The 12203-nt window shown below is 49.5% G+C and overlaps 1 protein-coding gene across 2 annotated transcripts in view; it reads right to left on the bottom strand.

Annotated features, from left to right (window-relative positions):
* Positions 1-11782, bottom strand: part of IL1RAP (interleukin 1 receptor accessory protein) — a 59559-nt gene extending 47777 nt beyond the window's left edge. Inside the window, exon 1 of one of the 2 annotated variants that reach the window (XM_075004214.1) lies at positions 11763-11782. The gene's annotated coding sequence lies outside the window, so the exon portion shown is untranslated. Of the gene's footprint in view, positions 1-10852; positions 10943-11762 lie in introns of those variants that run through there. The other variant, XM_075004215.1, reaches the window with a different exon arrangement.
* Positions 11783-12203: the final 421 nt, after the last annotated feature.

Below are 12203 nucleotides of genomic sequence, written 5' to 3'. Positions count from 1 at the left end.
GCTGATGGGAATAAGGGGACTTCGAAGTAGGCGAGGTCCTTTCGAAAAGGAGCCCCGTCAGGACGAGCCGTGCGGCGGCGAGGCGCGTCAATTTCGAAGTGCTGCGGCCGCCCGCATGCTAATGAAGCGCTGAATATGAATTTCAGCGCTTCATTAGTAAACTTCGAAATGGCCACTTGCGTGGCCATTTCGAAGTTTGGGGCTAGTGTAGACGTAGCCTTAGTGGGACAGAAACACCCCTTTGTCAGGCCCCCACCAACTCTCTTTTATTCTCTGCTTACCCATTGCCCCAAAAAGTTACTCAGCCCAACATCAGCAAAGGAAAATTCCCAAGTGTCACAATGTCCCATTGCAAGACCGACAAAGCCTCACTTTTCCACCCAGCCTCATCCTCTGCTCTGCAATCACCAAAGCCCACGCACATTGCCTCATCTTCAGCTCTGCAACCAGGCCTACAGAGACCATTTTCCATAGCTAAGGTCTCCTCTTCGCTGTGCTTTGAGCCAACAATGGAGCTGCTCCGATATCACACCCTAGTAAAGATACAGTGTACACTCATGCAGCGTGATTTTGGTTCGCTCAGAGCACCCTGGTGAAAGTTGCACTGAAATAAACCATCCAGGATTTATACCAGCAGTGACATGGCTACGTCACTGGCTAAAATCCCAGTGTAGACAAAACCCAAGAGTTTGCACCTGTAGTTAGGAAGCAATCCTGATTATTTTCTTTTTACCGTGTATCCATTTTTCTTTGGAGTGTCTATAATCTCCTCATTTTATACAAGACACAAGACAGTGATTGGTTATTGTGCAAGCTGCATCTGTTATAGTCCCTTGTTTTCATGCAAGTGATTATTCCCTGCCATTCAGCACTGGTGAGGACACACCCAGAGTACTGCATTCAGTTTTGGGCCCCCCACTACAGAAAACATGGGTTCAATTTTGTCCAGCACAGACATCCTGTGTGACCTTGACTAAGGCACAAAGCCTCTTGATGCTCCGGATCCCCATTTGCAGAGCAGGGATAACAGCCCTGGGTGACCTAGCACAGGTGTGGAGAGGAGAAATACTATACAGAGTGCGAGGCTCTCAGATACCAGCGCACTCACCTGGTGATGGTGGCCAGGTAAGTACTAAGGATGGATGATGACAACAAAACAAATCTGCTCTTGTGAATCATTAAGAGCCCTGAAGACATGATTGCTAAAGGAAGGGGCTCGGGGTGAGTCCCCACATTATCAGGGAGGATTTTAACAAAGGGGTGGGTTCCCAGATGACCCGAAGGCCTCCCTAGCACATCACTGAGCATGGGGAACTTGTCCTGGCTGTCCCTCTGATGCACCTGAACAAAGGACACAACTCCAGCCCTCAGGGCAATCATGTGGCACTCTCTACCTGCAGCATTTAATGTGCCTTGAAACAAAATGACCCTAAAATACCATTGAAAGCGTTTAGCAAGCAGTCTTCTCAGAGAGCCCGCGTCTCGTGACTTCTTGTGCCTACAAGAAGGGAGGGTTGGGACAGAAGTCAAAGTAGCAGCAGAAGGCAGCGATCATCATCAATATTTATTACTCAGAGAGATTATGATTAATTTCAAGAGGTCATCGAATGTGCTCCCCGTGCTGAAGGACAAAGGAAAGGTAATGTATGTGCTGCTGACATTTCCAGAGCTGCAGGGACAAGAGAGACAACCCACTCCAGGCTGAAACCCTCCCCAGCCATGCCAATTCCAAATGTCTCATTCCTGGAGTTTTCAAGCCCCAGCTGCCAGAAAGTGGGAGCTTTCTTACTATGAAATCTGCACCTCCCAGCACCAACCCCTGCAGCCTCCTGATTGCCCAGACTCTGAATTCCTTGGGACCATCTACGCACACAAAAACCAGCATTTCCCCTCTCCCTGCTTGTGCACCAGTCCCTGTTAGTGCACCCAGTGGAGACGGAAAGGACTCCTTTGAATTTCACTGCCTTGCTAAGCAGCAGGGCTGCAGAACCCTGGCCGTTCTGCAGAATGGATCGCTGCTGCTGAGCTGTGTCCATGTCCATATTGAGCTAAGAGGAGAAGACGACAGTGACCCTGAAGCAATGCACTCACCCTCTTCAGCGGCCACATATCTCAGACATTCTGGTGGGACAGAAACATGCCTCTTGCCTGCCCTCCTCCAAATCTCTCTTTCTCCACTCACCCAGCAAGTTACTCAGCCCGATATCAGAAAAGTTCCCAACTGTTGAAATGTCCCATTGCAAGACCAGTGAATCATCACTTTTCCCCCAGCCTCATCCTCTGCTGTGCGATCGCCCAACCCCACGCACATTGTCACATCTCCAGCTCTGCAACTGGGCCTACAGAGTTTGCATAGCTAAGGTCTCATCTCGTCTGCGAGTTGAGCCAACAGTCATGCTGTCTATAATGTGCAGCATACAGCAGGGAAGGATGCGCTGGGTTTGCCCACTAGCAGGACTGCTACACTCAGTGAGCTGGGCACTCCCAGCCCCTCTGTGTGGATTCTGTCTCCTATCCCATACTCACTAATCATTTGCATGTCAGCCGTGCCTAGAAAACTTGTCAGGGATTGAGGCCCCCATGGTGCTACAAACTCACCACCCTGCCCCAGACGGCTGAACACCCCTTAGCCTCGCCCAGCCAGCAGCACGTGGTAACTGAACTTCCTTCACCTGACACAGGGCGAGAGCCCCAGGCTGCTCCTTTCCTACAGAGCTCCAGGAAGCAGGAGAGGTTCTCACTGGGAGCCAGGGAAATATGAACATGGCAGGGCTGGGCTGGGCTGAGTTTCCCCCGCCCTCAGAACAGTCCTCAAGGTCCCCCACTTACAGATGGGTGCCCCAGCTAACATGTTCTGAGGCTTCGTAGACTCCAGAAGCAAAGCTGTGGGATCCCCCTGCATCCAGCAGGATGGGTGGAGAAGCAGGCTGCACATCTCTCTAAAAACCCCTGCTCGGAATTGCATGGGGAGCACAGCCAGTCTGCTTTGCCAGCTCACCCCCTAATGGTGCAGGCTGGTGGGCAGGAAAGGGGGAGGTGGGCATCTTGGAACCAGCAGAGAAGGGGAGCTCTCAGAACCAACACAGCAATGTGGAGGGGATTACCTCAGACCACCAATGCCCCCTTCAGAAGTCAGTAAAGGCCCATGGCTCAGAGCATCCCATCCTTCTGGCTGCATGTTACTCCTCTGAAGGGGTCTAAGTGTCAGACAAAAGACAAGCTGTCCTGTAGCACCTTGGAGACTAACAGTTTTATTAGGTAATGAGCTTTTGTGGGTAAGACCCATTTCCTCACATCTGGAGCAAAAATAAGAATCCAGGGTTTACATATTTTCTCCAAATCTGAGGAAGTGGGTCTTGCCTACCAAATCTCATTACCTAATAATATTGTTCATCTAAGGTGCTACAGAACTGCTTGGGTTTTTTTTGTGAAGCTACAGACTAATACGGCCACCACTCTGAGTGTCAGACACATCTCAAGGTATTTCCCCGCCTCTGTTCCATCCCACCTGTCACCACCTGCCTTTCACTGAACTTTAATGAGCAAGGGTGGCCAAAGCCCAGCCCCTGGAGACATCTCTTGTGCAAGGGAGTGTGCTTAGTCAGCTCAGATCAGCATGCGTGCATGTGCGCCAAATACCTCGTCTTTGCCAGCCTGACCGACTTAAGCAACAGGATCAATATTTTCCTGCCTTATCTCCGTCATTTGTGAACAAAGGCAGGATAGTCTGGAGGGGTTGGGTTTGGTTTTGCACTGTGCCCCTATATTGCAGTGTGGTACTCATGAAAGCCCAGCTCTAGGAGTTAGGACTCCTGGGTTCTGCCCCCAGCTCTGCAAGGGATTTGTTTTGCCCTTGACAATGTCCCTTAGGGAAACTTTTTTAAAGTGATCACCACCAAGGTAGGGTACCTCAGGGGTGAGCTGACCAATGTGAGCCATCCAGGCTCTGGCTTGCAGAGGTACTGAGCACTCCAGAGGCATTGGAGTCTGCCCTTCCAAAAATCAGGACCTAGATGACTCAAACTAGGCAATGGGAGTCAAAACTTGGAGGATCTGGGCCCCCAAAACTGAGGTTCCCTAAATTAGTGGATGCTTATAAGAGTATGGACCATAAGCTTCCCATGCTAGCTTTTTCCACACTTACCTAAGAACTACAGTAATGCCTTCCTACCACACAGAGAAAACATGAAGCTTAATCAATGTGTTTAAAGTGCAAAATATTAGATTAATTCCCTCAGTTCTGGAGGTTTTGTGGTGCCATCGGTGAATGCACCAGTCACCTGCAACTGAAAACATGGGTTTAAATCCTGATTAAATAACAAAAAAAAAAAACACATTAGCCACTTTCCTTAGAACAAACCGTCTCCTGGCTGCTTTGCTGGGCACATGGGAAGCTCTAGCAGATGGTACAACTGAAAGGCAATTTATTGCTGGGAAAAGATGGATGTCTTTTAGTAAAACCTACCCCAGAATGAGGGCTCATTCCTGTTCTTGTGGAAGGCAGTAGCTAAACTACTGCTTTCAGCAGCAGCACAATTGAGCTGTTCAGTTTCATTAAAAAGCATGCTGAGGATGTACCCAAATGCATTTTATTCATCTGTCTTCATTCGTCTGGGTTTCTTAAATGATTAAAAAAAACAGATGAAATATCACCAGGAATATCTGAAATCCAGCAATAGAACATTCAGCCTTGTTCCAGCCACAATGTTAACACTTCAAACCACAGCGTTAACTGAACAGGAATGATTTCTACCCCCTGAAAAAGCGGATTCCCCTGCAGTTGAATAAACTGCAGTTAGGTTACTATGTTTACCTAGGATCAAATGCAAACCAAGTAAGAAGAAAGAACTACAAGTGTAAACAAAAAGGCAAAACAAATGAAAAGTCTCTCTACAACGTAGTGCGCTTCTTAATAACCCAGTACTGTAAAATCTCTATTATCCGGCACCCCCAGGGGAACTGGAGGTACCGGACAGCGGAGCAGGCCTCGTGGCCGCAACATGCCAGTTAATACAATGTGCTGGTTATCCGGGTGCCAGATAATGGAGCTTTTACTGTACAGATATATAGCTATGCAGTCATACCCCGCGATACGCCCATTCGAGTTACGAGAATTTGACTTTACGAGGAGTTTCACTTAATACCCCTACTTCAGCTTACAAGGCATTTCTCACGTTTACGAGGACCGATTTGGAGGCTGGTGGCTCTGGTAGGCAAGCACTGAGGGGACGGAGTCGGCTGCATTGGTCTTGACGAAGAGGCCGTGCAGGGGGGCGGCGGTGGCCTGCGAGAGGGCAACAGTCTGGTGCAGGGAGTACAAGTCCCAGCAGTAGATCACGCCGCTTTGCGAGACGTGGATGGTGGGCACACAGCCCAACTCAGCCCCGCTGCTGCCGCTCCCCACCCCCGGCCAGCTAGGGGGCCGCCACTGCTGCCCACCCTGCACAGCTGTGCCTCGGGGGCCACTTGCTATCTGTGCCACTCCCTCCCATTTAGCGCCTGGCTCGCCCGCCACTGCCCCCGTGCCTGCCTAGCGCCCTACGCAGCCAGCCCCTGGCAGTGCCCGCTCCCCACTTAACCTAAGCTGGGCTCAGGCCGGGCTGCCTCCCTGTGCCCTGCTCTGCCCTGCCCGCCCCCTTGCACCAGATTTAATGGGATTTGGTGTTGTTTTAGCATAAATGGGTGTACATTTTGGGGCTCAGGAATGCATAAAATTTTTTCCCATTGAAATTAATGGTAATTACATATTCAACTTACGAGAATTCGCCCTAAGAGGCACTTTTCAGGAACAAATTACCCTCATAAGGCGGGGGAAGACTGTACAAGGTTACGTGCATCAGGCTGACCAATCTTGTCTCCTGATACACTCCTACGGGGATTTGCCATCTGTTGTGGCTCCAGAGCCACCGGTTCTAGATCCCTGCTCAAAGGCAAGAGACATGCAGCTCTTTAAGGACTTCTTTGTGGCTCCCGACGCTATAATTGCAAAGTTAAAAAAAAAAACAAAAACAAAAAAACCCTCCTGATTATTTTCAATAAATGGTGATCATCGTACTTTAAACACATATCACATTACAAACCATTGTGTGCGAGCTGTTCTTAAAATGGGGGTTACAAAACGTATAGTTTAACATTATTTATTATTAAGGATCATTTTGCATTCATGTGCATTGCGGCTCCTGAATTATTGAGCTTATTACTGAATTTAAAAAATGTCTTCTCTTGCTATTTTGGTTGCCAACCCTTGCCTTAGACTGTAAGCTATTTGGTGCGGTACTGTCTTTATTCTGTTTGTACAACACTTTGCACAACAAGGCCCTGAGTCACGAATAGGGCCCTTAATGTAAAACAACTCATAGCAATAATTAATAATAATGTGACTTCCAATTAGCGCTAAGCATGAAGGCCACCCTCCTGCTGTCACTTAAGCATCTGAGTAAATTATGGACAAGGATGGCTCCATTGCATATCATGGAACTATTCATGCACGTAAGGTTACTCACAGGCATAAATGTAGGCAGAAATGAGGCCTACGAAAAAAAATGTGTGTCTTGCTTTTTGATTTGTCTAATACAAGGAATCTACCAAACCACAAAAAAGCATTCTGCATCTAAATTAAAGAGTCAGTAATGGATTAAACCTTTCTGTTTTAATAAGCTGTCCTTGCAGTCCTGACAACACCTTCCATTACTAAACCTTGACTATTCCACATGACAAATACATTTCCTGGATACCACAGTACAAATCACTGATGGCCACAACACCACCCTCTACCGGAAACCCACTGACTGCTACACTTACCTACATGCCTCCAGCTTCCATCCAGCTCACACCACATGATCCATGGTTTACAGTCAAGCCCCTAGATACAATTGCATCTGCTCTGACTGTACTGACAAAGGCCGAAAACTACAAGACCTCTACCAAACATTTATAAAACTGAATTACCCACTGGGAGAAGTGAAAAAAACAAAGTGACAGGGACAGACAAATACCCAGAAACCAGCTACTTCAAGACAGGCCCAAGACAATCAACAACAAAACACCACTTGTCGTCACCTATAGACCCCAACTCAAACCCCTGCAGTGTATCATTAAAAATCTACAACCTATTCTGGATCAGGATGCTACACTCCAGAAGTCTCTAGGTGACAGGCCTGTCCTTTCCTATAGGCAATCTCCTAACCTAAGAGATTCTCACCAGCAATCACAGGCTACACCGCAGTAATATTAATCCTGGAACTTTTCCTGGGAACAAGCCCCACTGCCAAATTTGTTCACATATTTATTCTGGGGATACCTTCATTTGACCTAACCATGTTAGTTACAAGATCAAAGGCACATTCTCATGCACTGCTAGCAACATTATATATGCTATTACGTGCCAACAATGCCCTACCACTATGTACATTGGACAGACTGGGCAAAACCTTCGCCAAAGGATAAATGGACACAGAACAGACATCAAGAAACTCATCACGCATAAGCCAGTCAGTGAACAATTCAATGGAGCGGGCCATTCTGTTAAAGACCTGAGAATGTGTGTCCTGAAATGAAAAGAATTTAACAACAGATTAGAGTGAGAGATTTATGAGTTAGTGCATATTCAAATCCAACACATTAACACACGGTATGAACAGAGACATCTTTCACCTTATGCATTACAAGGACTGTTTCCCTTCCTTTGATGCTCGTAATTATCTCAGACAGGACAATTAACATACTCCCACCCCTCAGCCCCTTCCCTCAATCCTATTTGATTTGTCAGTTTTTCTTGCCATTTTTTTTTCTGGTCCTCTGCACTTGTAAATATCAGTCTGTATTGGAAATGAAATTGATCTGATCAAGTGGGTCTGTCCCATGAAATTTCATCAACGAATACATCATTTTGTTAGTCTTTCAAGTGCTACATTTCTGCTGCTTTGTTTTGTTGGAGTACAGACTAACATGGCTACCTCCCTGTTACTATTAAACCTGAATTCATTAGCTTTGCTGTACTTCATCCCTTCTCTCAGTCACATAACAAAACCCACCTGTAATTAATTCCATGGTGCCCCAGTTTCAAGTTTTGTCCCCACTGTGAATGCTGCAATATTATGGGCCTCCTTTTTCAGAAAAGATTTGGATTAGGGTTACGTTTTAGAAAAAATACCAAATCCAAACTCAGATTCAGAGGGCATTTGCTGTCAATCTAGCTGCAGTGATGGCAGCTTGTAGCCAAGTCAGTTGTGGGGTTACAGGCCCGACAGCTCCACAACTAGAAAAGGACTGACGTGAACTCTGCCTCCAAGTAATTTCCAAATTCCATAGTGGCCCAGAACTGGCAGGAAGAGAAAAGTCAGTTTACATTTGGCAAATATGACAACTCTGTATGCTCTCCTGAGGCTGTGGCATCTGATCTAGCTTGTAGAGACAGCACTGCTGGAAAGAACACCAGCCGCGAGCTACAGGGAGCTACCAAGCCACCAATTCTGCTCCCTAAGCAGGATAGTACAGGGGTGCAGTCCTCTGCTCTGCTTTCAGTGCCGGTGAAGACCACCAGCTGTGCTGGGAGAAAGACACCCCAGGGAGGTTCAGAATGCAGCTCTTCAACACTGCGAGTGTCCCAGCTCACTGTGGACAAGAAGCCATTGGTACTTTTAGTCACACGCGCTTTTATTTTCCAAAGCACTTCCGTTCATCTTGCCTGTGAGATTCAAAGAAAGACCAGAGCAGCATGGCTGGCAAATTTTACACACATGCACATATCAGCTGTAGCCCCTCTAATAACCAGTGCCGAAAACTCAGCCTGGGCACTAGGAGACAAGCTGGGTTCTTTCTTTCTTACCCGTCGCCAGCAGCGCAGTGTTACACGTTCTACAGCAATGTCTGCCTGTGCCCACCCTAGAATCCTGTTCCAATGCCCACGTGTTTGACAGACGGGTGTCTTCTGCTTGTCAAAGGAAGACAGAACTAAATCTCAAGGGGATGACAGGAACGGGGAGGGACCAGCAGGCAGCACTTGCACCTCCTACAGACTTCAGCAGGAAATGCCTGCATGGCTCCCAGCAGGAGGCCCTCAGAAGGTCAGGTCCTGAGGTGCACAGCTCGGACAAAATCTCCTCTCACCTCCCCACCTTCCAGTGTGTGCACTTCAGAGCCAACCCCCAGCCCAGCAACTCCCACGGCTGACAGTGTGCCTGGCCACTCCTCAGCCTCAGTGTCTCTTCTGGAGCTTAAAGTTCCCCCTTCATCCTCAGACTCCCTCTAAGCAGCCTATTGCCCCTCTGCAACCTTAGCCAGCTCTGCTTGATTCCCCTCACATCTTTGTTCTCCATTCATCTACATCCACCCCCATCCCTACCCACCTCCACACCTCAGCCACCTTTGAGCCTAGAGCCCCCCAGCCCCACATCCTTACACACCCCAGCTACCCAGCAACACATGCTCCTCCAAGTCAAACCTTTACACTAATGGTCCCCAAGTCCCTTCACCAGTTTGCCCTAGTCTCCAAGGCCTATCATTCCCCCCATACTCCCCCAGCACCTTGTTTCTGCCCCAAAAAACATGTTCTGCACATCTTGCCTAGCCCCTTGAGTGCCACTCTCACTCCACTTCTCTACCTACTGCCCCCCCCGGCCCTGTACTCAGACGCTCTCCCTTGTTATGCCAGTGCAAAGCCACTGAGCCATGTGGGGCATGAAAACAGACATCAGGTGCTGGACAACTGCATGATTCCATCCATGGAGCAGGTGCTCCTACAGGTACTTCGCCATGGCTATTTCCACACAAGCAACCTAGCACTCAGCCAGCTGTCCTCTTTCACTGCTCACGAGAGCTACATACGCTACGGAGAACAGCAAAGCAGGGGGCCTTACCTCCCCAGACAGCACTCTACAACACAGTCACACAGCTGGTTGGACAAGGTGATGCCCTGTATCCCAGCTCCCTCCACACACATGCTAAACATGTTGTCTGCTAGGCACCTTACAATACACACATACTCTGGAGCTGCCCAGAACAGCCTGTCATATATGGCTCTTTCTAAGGCCTATAGTACAGCTAATAAATGATATTGGACCTCAGGCCAAAAGCCCTCTGCATGTATAAATCTAAGTTGAGCAAGTTCAGCTCAGGGACGAGCTGGGGACCATAAAAAAAAAGGTAGCAGTTAAAAACAGACTGCCAGGAAAACTAACTGCTTTAATTACCTCTGATCAGGTGAGTGGTGCAATCTCTAAAATGCAGAAATAAATGAATAAATAAAATAAAATAAAACAAAACAAATGAAAATAAAGCCTATTCTATAAAATAGTAAAGGACATTTGAAACCTGTTGCCAGTGCACCATCACTGGCTGAACCACAAAAGAGTTCCCAGCAACACACTCTGTGTGTGTGTGCGCGTGCGCACGCACGCACGTTTTCTGTTACAATAGCACCTACAGGCCCACAAAGGTTCCATTTTTCTAGACACTCTACATACTCATTAAGAGAGACAGTCCCTGATGGTGTTTGTTAATCAAGCCATGTGGAAAACAAATAAAAATGAAACAGACATCAGTCACAGAACTGCAGGGCCTACAAGACCTAGTCCCCATGGTCTGCCTTGCTCCCAGCTCCAATCAAACCAGCCCAACTTCATCATTTTCTCTCTAAAACCTGCCATATAATGCTTGGCACTTGTGGAGACCAACTGCCTGCAAACACACATGGTGGGAACAGTCCCACTATGGGCAGCAGCTAATCGGTTTCAGACCGTGCTCTGTACTGCCAAAGACGAGGGAGCGCTGAATGCTCTGAGCTGTCTTTTTCAGTCTATTTCCCTGTTGGGTCTTCAGTATGAGCCACCCCCACCCTCTTCTCCCCACTTACAGCAGCAGAGTGCAGCTGTTAAAGGCTCTTCTGCATGAAATGCAGACGGAAATGAAAGTTACACCTGGGGCCACAGTTAGTGCATCTTCATTGCCACCCAATTACGACTCGTCTCAGGAATCTTGGGGAGCTGCAAAGCTGGTGCCTGTAAATGTAGCCAAAATAATTAAACTACAAAGCTCATTATTTGTCCTGCTCTCCCTCTTACAACAGTGCAGACTACTAATGTCTTTCATTGAAGGCCATTCAAACGAATCATGTAAGCTTTCCCAACCTTTCTGATCCCTCCTGATTCATATACTAGAGTGGGTGAAGATTTGCAGATCACTGGAGTTTTGTGTGTGTGAGCAAATTAGCCTGCCTTTGTGAGTTTCCCTGCGCCTTTTTTCACTAGCTGGAATTAATGTCCCCATCTTATGGGCAGGGAAACTGAGGCAGGAGACGTGCGGAGGAGGAGGCAGAGCGAGAACACGGAGAAAAAGCGACGGTGCAGGATATAGTAACAAAACACCGACCCCCGCCCCGCTGTTTGCAAAGTTTCCTGCCAGGAATTAGTGGGGACCCCCGCCGGACCGGCCTGCCTGTCTGCAGCGCCGCACCGCGAGTGCCTGGGGCAGCGGTGAGAGGCGTTTACACGGGAGCGACCAGCCCGGGGCGAGAAGGGTCCCAACGCCCTCGCCGCCTGCACCCTCGGCGGCAGCGGGGCGGGGCCCCCCCGAAGCCAGCCCCGGGGGGGGGCAGGGGAACCAGCCCGCAGCCCCTGCCCCGCGGAGCACGGGCCAGTCGATCCGGAGCCGCGGACCCACAGCTGCTGCTGCGCCTCCGCATCTGGAGTGGCAGGACCCCGCGTCTGCCCGGGGCCGGCGCCCCCCAAGTCCCCGATCCCCGCCCCGCTCACTCATCCACTCACCTGGCCGGGGCCGCCGCAGGGTCCCGCTCACTCCGAGCGCCGCCGCTTCTTCCCTTTCCCTTAAGGCTCCGACCCCCCGTTCCCTGGCCCCGCCCACACTCCGCCCCCGCGGAGCTGATTGGCCCGGCCTCCCCCAGTGACGTACTCCTATGCAAATGAAGAGGATTTCCTCCTTCCCCTCGGCGGGGCGGGCGGAGTTTTCCCGGCAGTTGGGGGTGTGACTTGCGCAACCTGCGGCCCCGCGGCGCCCCGGGGCTGGGCTCCGCCCCGCCAGATGGGCCGGGGAAGGGGCGGGCTGCGGCCGGGCTTTGCTCCCTTCCAGCTGTGCAGCGCCGCAAGAGTCAGGAGTCCGTCGATGGGGCCGTCCCTTACCTGGGCCGCCTCACAGGAGTCCCGACTTCTTTCAGGAAGGGGACAAATTGCCCTTCATTTCAGGGGTCT

This window comes from Carettochelys insculpta, chromosome 10 (genome assembly GCF_033958435.1).
Source record: "Carettochelys insculpta isolate YL-2023 chromosome 10, ASM3395843v1, whole genome shotgun sequence".
Taxonomy (NCBI): domain Eukaryota; kingdom Metazoa; phylum Chordata; order Testudines; family Carettochelyidae; genus Carettochelys; species Carettochelys insculpta.
Note: the sequence above shows the minus strand (reverse complement) of the source record. Positions and strands in the feature narration are given on the sequence as shown.